Source organism: Equus asinus, chromosome 4 (assembly GCF_041296235.1).
Source record: "Equus asinus isolate D_3611 breed Donkey chromosome 4, EquAss-T2T_v2, whole genome shotgun sequence".
Taxonomy (NCBI): Eukaryota; Metazoa; Chordata; class Mammalia; order Perissodactyla; family Equidae; genus Equus; species Equus asinus.
In genome coordinates this window covers 107570817-107584168 of record NC_091793.1, presented here as the reverse complement: position 1 = coordinate 107584168, position 13352 = coordinate 107570817, and the positions used below count along the sequence as shown (strand labels likewise).

The 13352-nt window shown below is 40.2% G+C and overlaps 1 protein-coding gene across 10 annotated transcripts in view; it reads right to left on the bottom strand.

Annotated features, from left to right (window-relative positions):
- Positions 1-13352, bottom strand: part of B3GALT1 (beta-1,3-galactosyltransferase 1) — a 315156-nt gene that overhangs the window by 54726 nt on the left and 247078 nt on the right. For 3 of the 10 annotated variants that reach the window (XM_070508047.1, XM_070508051.1, XM_070508052.1), the window contains exon 2: positions 4875-4914. The exons of the other annotated variants lie outside the window; for them this stretch is intronic. The gene's annotated coding sequence lies outside the window, so the exon portion shown is untranslated. The remainder of the gene's footprint in view (positions 1-4874; positions 4915-13352) is intronic. 10 annotated transcript variants of the gene reach the window in all.

Genomic DNA, 13352 nt, shown 5'->3' with positions numbered 1-13352 from the left:
ACCAGGATCCCATCGAAGAGATTAGAATAAATTATTCTTTTTTAAATTTGCATTTGTTTGGAAAAATCATTCAGGTCCTATTGATAAATGGCCTTTCAGAGGTCATAAAATGCACTAAATAATGGTCAAAGTATGAATTGTTCAATAGTTCAATCCACAAAGAATTAGTTACTGCATGTCTGCTCTGTGTCAAATATTTTTCCTTTTTCATGTTTTTTTTCCTAGGAGCAGATTAAATGACCATCAATCTTTGTGAGTTCTTTTGAAAAATATATAAAATAAATACAAGATCCAATGATCCATAGTCAAAACAATGTACCTTCTATCCTTGTTTACAAGGAGAAAATACAATTTTGGTTAAGAGTGTACCATAATGTTCATAGAAATACGACAGCCTTGATCCGTGTTGCTTTAAGTGGAGATAATTTATGGCTTTCTCTGTAATTTACAAAATGGGTTCACTATGGGACCCTCTGGGTACGTGTGCTCTGCATTAGAGGCCTGATCAAATGATTATATTGACAGCAAAGTCAGTGAAGAAAGAAAATTCTACAGCAAAAATTCTTTCTTTTTTTTTGAGGAAAATTAGCCCTGAGCTAACTACTGCCAATCCTCCCCTTTTTGCTGAGGAAGACTGGCCCTGAGCTAACATCCATGCCCATCTTCTTCTACTTTATACGTGGGATGCCTACCACAGCATCGCTTTTGCCAAGCGGTGCCATGTCTGCACCCCGGATCCGAACAGGCGAACCCTGGGCCACCAAAAAGCAGAATGTGCCAACTTAAACCGCTGCGCCACCGGGCTGGCCCTACAGCAAAAATTCTTCATGTCCATCCCTCAGAGACTACCTGAGGAGATCCAGACAAGCAGAAGGCAATATATTGAAACCAGATTTTGGATTTACAAGACTTCTCTGAATTTGAGATCTGCCTAATTGTGACTAGCAAAAGCCACTCAGCCATTTAGAGCCCAGTTTCCTTGCACATCTAAAAATGATGATAAAATCACCTATATCAGGAATTTTTTTCAGTGACATAAAGAATGAGAAAATGACTTGTTTGACACACCCAGGCAGGATGGCCTACTGGTTAAAACGTCCCCAGAGCAAGCTTGCCTGGGTATGAATCCTACCACTCAGTAGTTGTGTGCTGTTGGTTGAGTTGCTTACCTTTTCTGTGCTTTTGTTTCCCAATTTGTAAGTGGGGTGATAATAATGCCTATAATATAAGGTTATAATGAGGATTAAATGTGCTAATGTTTGCAAAACACTTAGAACACTGCCTGGCACATAGGAAGTGCTATGTAAGTGTTTGGTGGATAAAGAGCAATTTGTATTCATCTCCTGACACAGTTCTGGAAAATAAAAATCTAAAGTGGAGATCTTTGCATTTATGCCACGACTACATAAAAGGGCAACTAGAAGAAAATAATGTAATAATGTAACTAGGAGAAAAGGGAGGCATCTTGTTTAAGAACTTAATTAGGTCAATACAAATGGTAATTTCAAAGCCTTGGCTGGGTATTTCTGTAGTTAAGGGAACAGCCATTAAAAGGTAGAAAAATCGCTATTTTTAGCAATTTCTGATAGAACAAGGGTTGGCACGATTAGACAGGAAAAGGAGGAACAGAGTGTTGGTGGGAGGAGCTAGCCAGGCTTTGCACAGGAACGTGGGCACCGACCCTATTCTGGGCAGGAGGGTGAGAGAGATGGAGTCTTTCAGCAAAGACAGCTTTCATTCCTCTGTATCAATTTCAAAGCCCTGCCTCTGAGTTTGCACTTGGGAAGTGTGTGGTGGTATGGGTGGGGTAGGGTGGGGATGGTGGTGGGAATGGGAGGTTCAACAGTTATCTCTTAGAGACCCAGAAGAATAGGAAAGCTTGGCCACAGCTTGTCCAGATGGAGCGATCTCAAATGGAACCAGACTTACAGTACTCATCCTGGCTCAGTAGGGCAGGGGGCATAGAATATCCATCTACTCTGACTGCCTTAGTTAGGCCCCAGTGGAATATTAGTCTGGAGGGGGCAACTCAGCCTTGGGGAAATAACACTTCCGAAAAGGGTGCTAAAACCTCAGTGGAGACAAACTTACTGGGTAGAATTTGATTTCCCAAACAAATGGTGAGTTGAATGTTCTTAGTAGATGTGCACAAGGAGTGGTGGGCAAACTTGAGTTCAGGGGAGCAGGACTGGGAACTTGAGTGTAGCTTCAAGCGGATGGCAGGGAAAGGATTGATTCTTCTGGAGCTTTTCTTAGAGGAGGGGATAGCTTGATGAAGCATACAGTTAAAAAAAAAATTCCGGCCTCTTTCATAATTCTCTTTAGTTATTGTTAAATCCCAGAGAAGTCTGAAGTGATTGTCAATTCTCACCTGGTGGTGGTTGTGTAGAAAATAAAGTAATAAGGCTAAAGGGACATGGGTCTGCCCCACATTCATTCTTCTGTTGGCATTTGTGCAGATTTGGTAATATTGTTCCGCGGATCACCTGTCTATAATTTCCACACTGTAACCACGGGGCACAGAGAGATTGTTGGTCCATGGTGGAGCTGGGAGCCTTGGGAGGAGCAGGGAGTGTAGAGAAGAAGAGGAAAGGGATGGAAAATTCTGGATGGATCTATGACCAACATTCTTCTTCCCCAATAAATGCTAGAGGAAAGTGTCTTTTTGGTGTTGGGGTAATAATAAATATAACATAATAAACATAACAGTTTTCTTTGAAAAGATCCTTGAAATGATAATGGTTATTATTGCAATCATCACCATAATTATTATTCTATTGGAATCTACCATTATTGAGCACTTAAGTGCCAGGCACTGTGCCAAAGACTTTACTTACACTCTTTCATTTAATCCTTAAATTAATCCTATAAAGCGGCTATTATGCCAATTTTGTTGGTGAGAAAACTAGGGCCATAGAAGTTAAGAAACATACCAGTGTTGCGTATTTAGTGACAGAGACAGTACTAAACCTAGAACAGTCTAACTCCCAAGTCCGTGTTCCTCATGTTCTCTACATTCCTGTGTATATTAGGGGGTCAAGACCATCAGGAGAAATGGGTTATACAACAAAGACATAGTGATATCTTCCTGCTGAGGCTGCAAGAAGAGCTAGAAGTGATCCAATGACCTGTCTCCTGATGCATCATAAGAATTGAACAAGTTACATAACATGTGAGCTAATAACTGGCACCAATTTGAAAAATGCCAGAAAACTCTTTAATTTGAAAGAAATTGAGGGAGCTGTTACAGGACTAGAACGATCTGTGTCAGAAGGGCCCTGATGCCATTTGAAGTTGTCTGTGCACTTAGACTCCAGCACTGGCAAGGGGGCATTGGCCCCTCCACCTGGGAGGAAATATACACAGGAATATGATATGGGCTGGAATGGGTAGGAGGCAGTTATGAAATATCATTAATTTTTCTCACACTATTTCCCCAGATCTGTTCTATTGGTTCTCCCTTCCCCTCCCTTGATCATTATCTTGGGTTCATCCCATAGATTTTCTGGTCACTTTGGGGCATTAGGAGAGTTTCATTTTCAAGTTACTGAAAAGTCAGTGTCATCTAATTCAGAACTTCCAATTTAATCTCTCATCCAATTTAAGGAAACTATTTCCCAGCTCAGACCCAGCAGGCAGTCAGACAGGGGTGGGGGACACCGTTTTTGCTTCACTAGTCCACTTTAATCTCCTATCACTCTCCCCTCCTCTGCATCCCACTCACTGTGCTGCCCTTGGCTCCACCACGGTCAGCAAGGAGGGGAGGGATGAGAGGAAGACAGCGAGGTCTTACCAGAATGGGGCTACTGTAATCTGGGAGCAATATTATTTGTAATGGTAGATGCCCAAATGCTGGCTCTTTGACTCATGGGACAGGTTCACGATTTCTTCAGGTCTCTGCCTGCCACCCTTTCCTCATCACCAGAACCCCCTGGCACAGCATTCATCACTGACAGAGGTGATGCACTCTCCAGGTGACTTCCTTTCAGCTCCTGATCTTTGAGTTAAGGCTGCCTTGCCTTCAAGGGAACCTCTTGGAAAGATCATTTAGAGATGGCTCTAGGCAAACTGGACTTAGCCACGTGCCCTGTTCTGGAACAGGTGATGGAATAAGGGGTTACAGAACCAAGTTCGCTACACCTTGGCATGTCTCACATAGATGGGGAAGCACCTCTCTTTGAAATGTGATCATAGATGATTCCTAATGGCTCAACTTTGAGGGCACAGCAGAGACCTAAGACAATGAGAAAAGTCCCATTTAATCTCTTGTTATTTTAAGTGAAATGCGATCAAATATATAAAACCAGAATGTTTTCACTTGATTTAGCAGGCAGACCCTCATTCCCAGTTTTAGCATCAGGGTAAGTTTTCTGACCTTATTAATTCAACGTGTTCACTTCTGATGAGGAAACAGGGACCTTGTTTAATGCATTAATTATCAATAGAACTGTCCTTTTTGAGTACCTGCTAGAACATATGCTTTGTGATATAAACCTCACACAGCCCTAGAAGATAGGTGTTCATATCTCTATGTGACATGTGAGGACATTGAGGTCAGATCACTCACCCATGGTAACAGTTCTAATGCGGCAAAACCAGATTTCACCCCACACTGGTTCCAAAGCCTGTGCTTTGCCTGATATTTCACATCCCACATTCATGGCTGAGTTTAGGTACCGTGGCTACGATGGTCTCCTAGCTAGCCAAAATATGGACTGGCCAGGCCATAATCGTGGCCCAAGAATTTCTTACTTCTAGTGAACTGAAATGTAAAGCAGTGATTCTCAGCTTTGACTGCACATTTGAATCTCCAGGTGTTTGCAGTTGCAGGGAGGCCTGAGAACCACTCATTTGAACAAAGAGATAACGTTTACCTTAAGTAGTTGCCTAGGCTGTAGGTCAGAATCACGGTCTCTGAGAAAGCAAACAGGAAGTTTGAAAAAGAAATATTAGGAGATACTTCTATATAATCAAAAGGAAAGTTAGAAAATAGCGCATCCTCGATAGCTCAGTTATAAATAGTCCATGTTCCTAAATGCTACTCTGTGCTAATGGATGTGATAAAGGAATGAAGATTATATTTCTTAGTGCCTGCCACTTAACTTGCTTCAAGTTACCATTTAACTTAATAAAATACTTATAACATAGAGAGAAGACCAAAAACAGAAGTAAGATTTTTCTGGCAATAACCTGAGGTCACACTATTAAATAAGCCCTGGACAAGGGTAGTAAGAATGCAGCCAACATAGGAAATGAACACATCAACTACCAAAGCAACATTTCTTTAAAGAGAATCAAATACTGCTGTAGAGCTTAATTAACATTTCCCCGTTAATTACATTTCATTTGATCCTCACAACATCTTTGAAAGGCAAGTGATGCTATTACTCTTGTGTAATAGGTGAGGATCCTGAGACTGTGTGTGTGAGCAACTCACCCAAGGTGGAACTAAAACCCAGGTTCCCTGCCTGAAAATTGTTCTCTTTCCACTACTTTGCACTAACAGGGATGATCTAGATTCAACAGATCTTTCATGATGTCAAAGTGGATGCAAATTCAGAGGAGGAAGCTGACCTGCCATTGCATCTGTGGGGAAACTGCTTTCAAAGTAGCACCCATGAATCGATGATTCTTGCTGATTTGAACAGTTAGAAAATTTTACTGATACACAATCAGAAAAGCAGTGGTAGGAAAGCCCTAAGGGTGAAGGGTGCTTTGTCAGTCTTCGCTGAGGGCTTTGACTTCTCATTTGACTTCATGAACAGTGAGCAGAGTGAAAACAGATGCCGCTTCCTAAAGGAGAATCCCATAGTCAGAAGGAATCTGGCCTTGGCTGCTAAAGTCATAAGGAAACCCTTACATGAATAATTCTAGATCCAAGCACTCCTGTTAAATGCTCAGCGAAGCATGACATTCAAGGATTTTATGCATTTTGCTCCAATTAGCTACTTGATTTATTCCAACAATAGGAACTAAAATATTTCTAATGATATGACATAGACCACTGTATTGTGGGTGTCCATCACTGAAAATTATACCGTTTATTTGAAACTCAGCATTTACATGACTTCTTAACTGCAACACAACCTCATTGGAACGATACGTGAACTCTTTCTAGAAAACCTAAGACAGGTCCTGTCCAAGGGGTAGCTGTGTCACTATCATGTGAAATCTGAAAACAAGGACGAACGATTATAAAAGCTGGCCCTGGGGGGACAACCTGGTACATAAAGCCCTTTTGGGATCTGCTCCTGGGTCAATTCTCTGCACCAGTCTGTGTGTCTCAGTTCTGCACTCCCGTCATCCTCACCATCCTCCCACAGATCCCTCACCTGTGCTGCTAACTTAGATCTGGTCTTCTGGCTCTGATTCTCCCTTTGTTTTATTATTCAGCTATGGAATTCTTGACCTTGACTTATGTCAAATGCTGACCATTCCTGAAAGCACAGTTAGCACTTCCTTTTTGGTAAGAACAAATATATATTATTTTAATGCACTGACTTCTCCAGGGCCACCAATTTGTGTTGATCTTGTTGTATGAATCAGAAGTACACATCAAATGAATGGGCAGACTAATGCCTGTGGACAATTTCAATGCTTTTTATACCACAGTAATAAATACTGTCTTTGAATATTGTGTTTTAAAACAGCTTTACAGTTTTATGTCAAAAAAAAATCCCCACTTTAGACTACCATAAAAATACAAAGTCCTTATTCACTCCGAGCATTAATCATATATGAGAGGGTGGTCTCTTCTGTTCCTATCATTGCTCAAGTGTAGTTTTCACATTGTCATATGGCATTTTGTCATATTGTGCTTAGAATACTCTGTGCTCTCCTTTTGAACATAGCACTGTTTTACATAGGCTTTCTAAATATTTACATAATCCAGATATCATCATTTTCATTGCCACAGAATTTCTCACCATATTAAAGTTCCAAAGTTTGTTTAATCGCTCCCTAATTGTTGAGCATTTGGGTTGTTTCCAGGTAACTGCTCTTACAAATAAGGTGGCTATAAAAATCTTAGTACAAGTAGGTTTAAAAGCTATTTTCTTTAGATAATTCCCCAAGGTGGGGATACTATCTCAAAGGGCATGATCATTTTATTTAGCTCTTGCAGTGCCAGCATGTTCTCTAAAAATAACTAATTAGCAGTGCCACTGTCAATGAAAGAGGGCACCTGGGCATCTCTGTCATTTTTTATCTCCATGAATGCTAATGTTGTCATGAAATAAATGACATAGCTTCAGATTGCTACAAAATCCATAGGCTGTGAACAACATTTTCTGCAGCCAAGTGTGCCCACAGGACTCCTCAGAGGTGCTTACGTCCCCCTGTGGTTGGTCACCAATCTGGAGGCCCAGTGACAGGGGACATGGTGTATACTGATCACTCAGCTTCATGGCCTGAGTGTGTTTTAGCTGGCCTGCTGGAATTCAGTACTCTGGGGACAGCTTGGGGAACAGAATCACAGAGCAATGGTTTGGAGTTTGAGAAGGAAACAAGCTAGATAAGGTGACTTGGAATTCTCCCAGTGCTCTCAGCTTCAGATTCCTCGCGCCATCTATCTCATATCCATTTACAGCTACCACTGTTGGTTCCTCCCCAGACTGACTCTCCCACTGTTGCCATTGCAAATGGCCATGCTTATTTCTGCTCTATGCAGTTATCAGCCCTGGTCTCTGCCAGCAGTTACTGGCTTGGAAAAACTGCTTTTAAATCTAATGAGGTGGGTGTTGTCCTCAAGACAGAGGAAGTTAATGACCACAGCAGCTTTGCTGAATTCCATTTCACCTGACTGCAAGACTTGGCATTTGAAACCAAGATTAGCTAGAAGGGCACATCATCTCTTTGACCTCTATTCCTGCCCTCCCGAGTCGCTGGAGAGCCATAAGGACAGGATCATGAGTTTCTTCCTCCTCTCATCCACCCCATGTTAATTAGTCTCCTCGCCCTTCCTTATTATTTGCTTTCAAAGGTATCAGCTCTGCTGGGAATAAGAAAATAAATTCCCAGCTAGCTTCACAGTAAGAAAATGTGTGGAAAATGACTATACTTTTTTTTTTCTTTCAGATCCCAGAAAAATAACTCCCACTCTACTGGTGGAATCACCACATAGTGACTCAGAGTCAGGCGTTAGGTAGAAGTGGGAAGGGAATAGAATGGATCTTGCACCTCACTTGGCTCGAGGAAATAATAATTGCATGGACTCTCAGCTTTTACCATCTTCTCCGTCACCATCATCAGTTGTAGTTGACACGAAAGTAAATAGAAAAATGTCCCCTGGTGGGCCACAAACATTTGGCATTTTTTTCCTCTGTATATTCCTGTTGAGTTCAATGATTAAACCTCACTGAAAGAGGTATTGCATTTTTTGTACTCTCTTTATTCTTTCTAATCACTTGTCCTTTTCTTTCAAACTTCACTTGTTTGGCATGAGATCAGGGGCATAACAGAAGGCAGAAATGGTAAATTTAAAATTGTCTACCTTAAAATCGTCCCCCATGACTGCAGAATTGCAGCAGCCAGCATGCTTTCTTGGTCTCTGCCAGACCACCATAAATTACACATCCCACCGGACTCTATACCCATGCATTTGGGAGAGCTCTCTAGTAATCAAATGAATCATACAGTCAGAAGCTGTGTCTGGTATTTAATCGAAAATGTTGATTTCTTTAATGTATTCTTATTGCTCTCTCTTTATTCTTACTATTAAGATAATTTCATGGCCTTATAAAGATAGCTTTCAAGGGAACTTAGAAAATATAATTTTACTCACATATTTAGGAAGTTTTCACAATTTCAGGATTTTAGAGATTATCTTTAGAAAAATACTTGCATACTTTTCTACTGAGAATCTTAAAGTGCTCGCTCTGTTAAAATAACTTCCCCTCCAGGGGTTGGAAAGGGTACATAATTACTTATTTTGTTTATGGGACAATCAAGATATACCACACTCATTTGGATGAGCAGATCCTTTTGTCGTGTTGTTGTATTTAAAAGTCTAGAGTTGATTTTGTTTGGAAAGGAAATTTGTAAGGTGGGATTCATATTATGAAAACACGTGAACTATTTGCCTAGAATATCAAGAGTGGTACCCCATCTTATCAGACGGATGCTGACATTTCTTGACATAGAAGATGCCATGTCTTGCCTCCTGGCCTCTTTGCTAGGTCTCAGAGTTCCCCATGTCTATCCTGGGCCCGTTTAAACAAGCCCTGCACATCCATCCAGACCCATGCAGGGATGTTAAATAAAGCCACCAGGGGCATTGTCATTCCTCTTCAGAATATTCCTCAGCCATGTTCATTTGCCTGCTCCACTTTTGCTCGCATCTTCTCAGCTTCTTCCTCAACCCTGGAATCTGGGTTCATATACTCCATCCAGACCCTGCATCCTGGAGCTAGTATGAGACTGGCTATTTTAGTTTTAGCCTTCAGCATTCTGTAGCCTTAGTAGCTTCTAGTCTCTTATCTCTGCCTTCCCCCATCATAGCCGTGGGCAAGAGGCAGTCAACATCCCCCACAGCCCAGGGGGTCCAGACCGGGAGAAATCAATGACAGCTCATTCCCTACCTGAGGAGAGAAGGGGACAGACACTCAGAAATAAGCTGCAAACATCAAATGGAGATAAATTAACACTGGAGTTTGAGCCAAAATCCTTTTGATTTTTCCGATGCTTTGTATCTTCCTCTTCCTCTTTGGTTCCAGAAACTTTATATATAGACATAACTTTCAGAAGAATAGCAATGTGCTTTATTAAATGGTGTGTTGTACCCATCTGGGTAGTCTTTAACTTCAGAGAGAAACAGGAGACAAACTCCTAGCTCTGGAAAGAGTTTGTAAAAAATCAATTTGATTTGGCCAGAGAAGAGAGAATGCACCATATCTTCTAGGAGGGCAAACTGTCTAAAATATTTTGAAAAATATATTCTTTGCTTGATCCAAAAAATGGTCACACAATCGTCCTCTTTCTTCACCTCTAAATTTAATAATCTTATAGAGCCCTAGGTACTAAAAATACTAACAAATCTTTAGTAGGACTTATTTACAGCCATTCATTTCTTACAGATGACTAATAAACTTTCTTATTCTTATTTGTCAACTATTTAAAAAAAATAGTTGTGTACAACTTTAGTAATCTGAGGGGTTTTCTTCATCAACTATATGCTGGACTAGGTGGCTTCTGATTTCTCTCTAATGTTGCATTTCTCTGATTCCAAATGTGTGTGTGTGTTTTTTTTTTAATTTTAATTTTTTAAATTGAAGTGACATTCATATAACATAAAATTAACCATTTTGAAGTGAACAAATCAATGACATTTAGTGCATTCACAATGTTGTGCACTACCACCTCTATTGACTTCCAAAATATTTTCATTACCCCAAAAGGAAACCCTGTACCCATTAAGCAGTCACTCTCCATTCTCTCCTCCCTCCAGCTCCTGGCAATTACCAATTGGCTCTCTGTTTCTATAGATTGACCTATTCTAGACATTACATATGAGTGGAATCATAAATATGTGACCTTTTTTGTCTGGCTTCTTTCACTTAGCATGGTGTTTTGATGTTCATCCATGTTATAACACGTATCAGTACTTCACTCCCGCGTGTGTTTTTAATAAGCATAAGACTCTAATTCTTTTCAGATATGAAAAGAATTTGCATTGAAAAAGAAATGAAAACATAACAAGTCCATGGGGTCATAGTTCATATTCAAAACTTCTAGAAAACCAAAGTACTGTGGAACATATAGGTTTACTCAAGAGCTGCAGGATGCTTCCTTCCATCATATAGCATCCCCCTTTATTGGGCCATCCATTCCTGGTGTTACTGAAACAAATGAATAACCTATACCCTTTGGAGATCTTCAACTTTGAAATTCTTCTTTTGTTTAAAAGAGCTTTCTTCCATGGTCTTCAGCCCTGTGATTTACATACAAGAACACAGTCACTCTTGTAGGTAACTCTGAAAAGCCTTTTCCTGGTCCCTGTTGGTGTATTCTGTCAGTGACCATAGAGTGACACCTCCCACACTAAATCAGCTGCCTGTCAGGTACAATTAACACCTGCAGAGCTGAAATCAAGTTGAAGTCCATCACTGAAACTTCAGCACGGATCACTTCTCGAGTTTCAGAAAAGTGACATTTTGGTAGTGTCAGAAAACAATTCCAGGGGACAACTGTGGTTCCAAAATAGAGCAATCTCATCAATAAGTAGGGCTTTATCAACAAAGTGTGCATCTGTAAGAGTATGTCATGATGTACTGACAAAAAGATGTGAAAGAGTCCCTAGAAGCTTTAGGGGCAGAATATAGTTGTTGGAATTGACTGCCTATTTGAAAGTGCCTGGCAACAGACAGCTATGTATAGATGTCATCATAATAGCTGTCTTCTCTTTGTTAGTGAGTTCTTACAATTTTAGTGGACCTTGCAAAGTACAAAATGCCTTCTCTAGAGCATGATTACTGAAGTTGTTGAAAGCAGTGCTCTCAACCTTTTCTATGCCAATAGACACAGAGAATGTTATTAGAGTGGCATATTGGAGTCAATGGTCAAAGCTGACCATGCTTGGAGATGACTGGAGCAGGGGTTCTGGCCACCCTGGGCCCTAAGAGCTGCCCAGAGTTCAGTATCTCAGGACACCAGCATGGAGGCTTTGATCTAAAATGCTGTGTGCAATGCAATATAGTCCATAAGTATTTGTCATTCCAAATTCTCTTAGTCACAGACAGTCTATGTTTGCATAAACTGCTTTGGAATCTTGATTCACCGTCTTGAATGTGGTGGAGGTAAGATAGCAAAGATAAAAAATAAACTCTTGTATTATGTTTTCTTGCATCTCTTTGAAAGTTTGACTGAGATTTTTGATCCATGCCGTGAGATATACCTTGGCAGTTAGCAATCAAATAATTTTCCTAACATTATCGACATTTTGATATAAATTTTAAAATGTTGAATGTTTTTAGGATATGTGATATTAAGTGGAAGGGACTACATTTGTGGTAAATCTTTTAATAGTTTTCCTGAATTCTCTGAACAGATGAATAGAAGTCTATCATCCAGTGATTACTCTGAAATTAATAACAGTAATGAGTTTGAGTGGCACTGTGAGAACAATACAATATGTGATGCTCTAGTTCTTACTGTTCTTTTTGTTGTTTTCATAAACAGACATTCAGATTTGGCCCTGCCTGTGAGGCACTGAGCAACAGAGGCCCTGGATGCATGAAATGGCCAGTACCTACAAATTAATGAGAGGCACTAGTGGCCCCTCAGAGCATGCAAACCAAGAGGTATTTCAACAGTCATTCTCAGTGTAGTGGCTATGATCAATAAATACCAAACAACAAAAAAGAAAGGTTATCGATCGCGCTAACTGCATCAGAAAGAGAGGAAATGACAATGGATGTATTTTATGAAAGTCAGAGCCTTTCCATAATAGAAATAAAATGCACCTATCATAGGAGGTAACTTTAAAAAACCTGTTGGTTTTAAAATATTTACCAGCATGAAACATTTCTACTACCTTCCTGATAAGTCTGCCATTCCTTTCTCATCATGCAGATCATTAAATTCAGATTATCTACACATGGTGAGCAATTCCAAGTGGCTCCAAATGTCTTTCTTCTGCTACATGGCTTGTTTAAAAAGCCTGAAAAAATGTGCGTGGAGAGAGAGAGAGATAACCTGGACATGATATCCAAATACTTATGTCTGGAACGAATGAATGAAAAAAAGTGAACAAATGAAAAAACAGATATATTTTTGCTTGGTAAACACCTCTTATTGCCTTCCTAGACTTTCAGGTGACAGAACACCTGCATAGATCTAGCCTTCTCTCAATTCTGTAATCAAAATCTTCACACTCAATGTCGTTGTTAATTGATATGTGTCTCAGAAAAACCTTGCCACATTCTCATCGGGAAGGAAATAGAAGATGAGTGTAACAATCAGCGCATAGACCCCGACTTTTCCAAATAGGTACTGTAAAGTTTCTCTGACCAGGACTGCCCATTCTAGCAGAATGGGATGAGTTAGAGAAAATGACTTGCTTTAACATTTTAATCAATCCCCACAGAATTTCACACTAAGGGATTTGCCACCCATGCACGTTTGTGCACGTTGATATTCCTTTATAAGTTGTCTTTTCCTTGTGAAGATGTGGTCAAAAAGAAAACACAAGATTCTGCATATTGAAAGGACATAAGTTGCTTATAAATCCAAAGTTTTCTCAAAATCCTAACACAAGAAGAGAATAGGCAAAATATGGAAATAGCTGGGGGTGTCTATTTTATGTGCTGCTGGAAGAAGCATGCAGTCCCTTCTCCCTTTGTCTACTACAAATAAAA